We start from the raw sequence: 5351 nt of genomic DNA, 5'->3' as shown, positions 1-5351 counted from the left end.
TCATGATATAACGTTCCGATTTTCGTTTAATTAATTAGAAAAAAGTGTTTAATAAATAATATGAAAAATTATATAATTAAAGACAAACTCTTAAGGTTGGATAAATGAATTAAATAAATAAATGGCATTATATATTAGACAAATATTATAAAACCCAACATATTTTCATCAAATTCTTCGAAAAACTATTGTATTTTTTTAGTACGTTAAAGCCCTTATAGTTTTTAAATTCTATAATTTAAGGTTTTGCTATCGGCAAACCCTGGACAGCTACAAATGTTAGATAATCAACTATCAAATAATTAGAAATAATTATTTAGATACATAAGGATTCAAATCAAGTAAGTGACTAAAAGGGTTTAATTTAGAAACTTATTTTGTTAAGACTTTTGACCTTAGGGGTTGTTTTTGCCAAAATGGGAAGTTTAGGAGCTGATGTGTAAAAATAAGGGTAAAGAACAAGGACCACTCGACAATATATGATGAAACATATTATCCATTGGGACAAACTCTAGCACATGTTTTAGGTATACAACCTGTTTATATAGAGATGAAGGGAGAGAGATGTAATGAGAGATAGCTAGCCGGGAGGGGGAAAGTCTCGTTGAAACTCGTTGGAGAAGGGGAGGGTGGAGGAGAGGGTGGTATTTTTTGGATTGAGTGTCAAGGATCATTAACTAATAAGTAGTATTTATAATAATAGTAGGGTCCTTTGGGTTGCCCTCATAACCCAATTAAGCAACAAGGAAAAGAATTAGGAGAGAATAAGTTGTTAATTTATTATGAATTAATAAATTAATTATGAGTTATTTTGGAATTAATTAAATAGTTTTTATTGATTAAATGTGTTGAAACTAAATATTCATTAGTGATTAATTAGAATATTTTATAACCTTCATATGTTTAATTTAACATTATCAGTCAAACCATGACTAGGTTCACCCTCTCTAATGCTATAAGAGAGGTTTAACCCTCTCTAATGCTATAAGAGAGGTTTAAAGAGGTTTCTTAGATTCCTAATGAGGCCGGTTTTTAAAAGCTCATAACTTACCACCCTCATTGCCTCTTTACATTTTGAGAGTGAAGTTACCGAAAGGGTTTGATAGAATACATGTTCCACGTTAAAAGTATTAACTAAAGTAATAAAACAAAATTCTCATTTTATATAATTAAATAAAACATGAATCGTGTGTTACCCATGAAAAACACATATTTCCTTATAATCTGTTGATGGAGTGTGTGCGGTTAGCCGACACATCAATGTGAAGATTATGGTTGGAAATGATGTGAAATGAGCACAATCTGAGACTAACATTCCATTGATAGTCAATGAATCTCAAAAGAACTATGAGTTTCATAGAGAATGAAATTGGCAAAGAACTTTGCCTACTTAAATAACCTTGTGGCGTGTTTACGACATCCTTTTACACATTACAATGCCAAGTATGGATCATAACCTTAGTAAATAATTCTTAAGCATAAATTATTTTAAGGATGATATCAACCTAACTAAACTCTCTCTATTATAGATGTCAATCCCAAACAACAACAATAACAATCTTCCTCCTCCCCCTACCCCACCACTTCCCTTGAAATCCTCTCTCTTATCAGCTCTTTCTAGGGAGAAGCTAATTGGTCCAAACTACTTGGATTGGATTTGAACCTTAAGAATCACATTATGGTACAAGAAGAAGAGCTCCCTGAAATTGTTGAATAAACCATAAATGAAGACATTGGTGCCTTTAAAAAAACACTATGATCAGTTTACTAAGGTTTCTTGCCTTATGTTGATAACCATGTCCTCCGAGCTCCAAAAGGACTTTGAGAACTGGGGTGCATACAACATAAACTATTAGCTCAAAGAAATGATCCAAGATCAAGTTAGGAAAGAACGACTCGATATTTTTAATTCTTTGATGACATGTAAACATGAAGATAGGACTTATGTATGTACACACATTTAGAAAATGAAGTCGTACATAGACATATTGGAAAATCTAGGTGTCCAGTTTCCTAAGGAGTTGTCCAATGACATGGTTCTCAACTCACTTCCAAGTTCATTTCACTAGTTTGTTATGAACTATAACATGAACAATCTGGAAAAGACCTTCATGGAGCTTCATGGCATTTTTAAATTTGTCGAAGAAAGTATGCTTAAGACTAGAAGCTCCACCTTCATTGCTCCTGTCTTGGCCATTAGCCATGGTCATCCTTCTAAGAAGAAGAAGATTTCTCACACCAATGGAAAGGGAAAGGCCAGGGATGCAATGCCCAACCAAGGTCTTAAGAGAAAGGTCGATTCTGACAAAGCTCCGACCACTGACCCTAAAGAGGCCATATGTTTCTGCTACCAGGAGAAAGGACATTGGAAACATAGCTGCCCAGAGTATCTACAAGAGTTGAAGTAGAACACGGCCAAAAGGCATGGTACTTTAGGTATTTTTGTGATTATACTCGATAATATGTCAACTTCTAATTCTTAGGTTATTGATACTAAATGTGGTACTCACATTTACTCGGATATGCAAGAACTAAAGGAAAGTAAGAAGCAAAAACATGGAGAGCTCATCTTGACCATGGGAAACAGAAGCATTACACCTGTTACAAGGATCAGGGATTATGAAATTATGGTAAGTAGTGGTGTTTTAGTTATTTTATTAAATTGTTATTATTCGCCAAATATGGCTTGAAACATTAATTCATTTTACGCATTATAGAACGATGGATTTTGCCTTTCTTTTGATAACAATAATGGTGACATTTTAGTTTACAAAAATAATTGTTTCATTTTGATAATAATAATGGTGACACTTTTGTTATAATATGTTGCATGCACGCCCAAATAAGAAATATACAACCTTTCCTTTGGCCATTGATCGTTTGGATTTCAACGCCCACGATTAGTTCATTAGGGCCTTGCTAAAAGAATGAATAATGATTTGCATCCCACATTTCTACAAGGATAAAAGTTTGGGAAGACTCTAAGCTTATAAATAGAGTCCAAGGCTTTGGTTTTAAAGAACCCCAACCAAAATTTACTTAAAGTGTTTAGTTCTTTCTTTCTTCACTTTTTAGTGTTAGTTAACACTTTGGCGATTGTGGTGAAACTTGGGGGAGGCTTGGGAGATTAGTCTATATGATTATAACAATTTATCATATGTTGGATCTTTATCTCTAGATGCCCGTGGTTTTTCTATGGTTTTGGAGTTTTCCATGTATATTCTTATGTCCGATTATTTTCTCAACTATTGTTATTGTTTTTTGAGTAGTTGAAATTTATAAACGAAACTAGCAATAAGCTACAAATTACAATGAAATGGCTAGAATTTTGTTTTTAAACTAATCAACCCAACTAGCTTGAGTTTTTATGTTTCTAAAACTAACCCAGTTATAAGAGTAATCTACTATATCATCAAAAATATGGTTCTTCACTGGATGCGACTCCCCAAAAATTATACCATTGCGATATTGCCAAATCACCCATAACATCGCCTGAATAATAGCCTCCAAAGCCGCCTTTTTCTTAACCGAAAGAGACAGCATATCCAACCAAGAAAATAAATCTCATAATATTTTCACACCCGACAACACCAAATCCACCCATGTAAACACCCTTTGCCAAATAACAGAAACCTCTTCACATAATAAGAAAACATGATCTATTTTTTCCACCCGTTTATCACATAAAGGGCAAAGCAACGAAGGAATATCCAAGCCTTTAGTGATAAGATTTCATCTAGTAGGTAATTGATCTAACAACAATCGCCAAATAAATATGTTTACCTTCCTATGGACAAATGTTTTCCACCTAGTCGCATGACTACGATCAAGAAAGCACTCATTATCAATATGTTTTTAACTTCATTCACCGTGAACCTGAGAGAACCATTCAATTCCCACCGCCAGTCATCATCCTCTGAATTCGGCTAAAAGGACAGAATGATCAACATAAGATCTTTAAATTGTCTTTGCACAACACCACCTTCAAATGGATGATTCCAAAGCCAATACTAACCATCCACCAATCTACCCGCAATAGAACAATCTCGGTTTTTTCGACATAAAATAAACAAATAAAACGGTCTTTTAAAGGAACATCACCTACCCAACTATCTAACAAAAAATGAGTGGTTCTCCCATTCCCTACCACCTTCTTGAGACACGAAAAATAAATTATACCCCTATCACACATTCTATTTATGGAGCCCATGATATGTTGTAACTCTATAATTACTACAAAATTCACCTCTTGGATAATCATACAAAACCGAAATCACCTTCACCCATAAAAAAATCATTAACAACCCTCCAAGGATACTTTTGAATCAAATCCTAGTTAAGAGCCTCAAGGCTACCAAAACCGAGGCATACCTTCTCTTTAGATACCAAAACCATATTCCGATTAACCCAAGAAAGTTTTTTAGAACTTCCATCGCAACCCCAAAAAATTTAGCTCGAAGGGATTCCAGATATTTCTTAACCTGCACCGACATCACCATCAGAGACATATTATAGTTACCTAACGAACCTAAAGCTGAAGTAATTAAAACTGATATGCCACTAATTGATAATATGTTTCCCTTCTAAGTTGAAAGTTTTTTCTTTAACTTATTAACAATCAACTTCCATCCTTTAAACGTCGCCATACTAACACCTATCGGTCAACCCAAGTAACAAAAAGGAATATTAGTGGATTTACATCCAGTCAAAATAACAACCTAATAAACCTCTGCAAAATCAACCCTTATACCAAAAATATTGGATTTGTGCACATTTATTCTATGACTAAAAGCATAAAAAAACATTCAAGTAATCGAATTGAGCAAATAGTATTATCCTTAGACCAATCCCCCATAACTAACACATTATCCACATAAAAGAATGAGACACATTCAAAGACCCAATATTTATAACTCGAAAAATACTCGCCTCCATAGCATAATAATAGCAACATGAAGACACAAAGATCTGCAATAAGTCTCTTTTGTCGACTTTCTTGTAAGCTCTCACTTTTTTTCCTTATATACACTCGCATCAACGTCGTATTCCTCGCTACCATCATAAAATGTGACTAATGTCTCTGGGTAATTACAATCCTAAATTTTTGTTGGGTGGCTTTAACCATTACGAGGATTCGGGTGGTGGTTCGTCGTGCAAAACTCTTAAATCCACAAACTCAGCCAAAATTGATTCTTCCTATTAAATCTCGGAAGGGGGATGTCGACCTAATTTTAGCCCTAACTCTTTCAACAGCTCCCAGTCCTCTTTCATTCTTTGTGCCCCTCTTACGTTCTTTTTATTCGGCTACCTGGCGATCAAGTGCACCGACATATGCAATATCCCTTAGCATT

The sequence above is a fragment of the Lactuca sativa genome, chromosome 2, assembly GCF_002870075.4.
Source record: "Lactuca sativa cultivar Salinas chromosome 2, Lsat_Salinas_v11, whole genome shotgun sequence".
Classification (NCBI taxonomy): domain Eukaryota; kingdom Viridiplantae; phylum Streptophyta; class Magnoliopsida; order Asterales; family Asteraceae; genus Lactuca; species Lactuca sativa.
Note: the sequence above shows the minus strand (reverse complement) of the source record.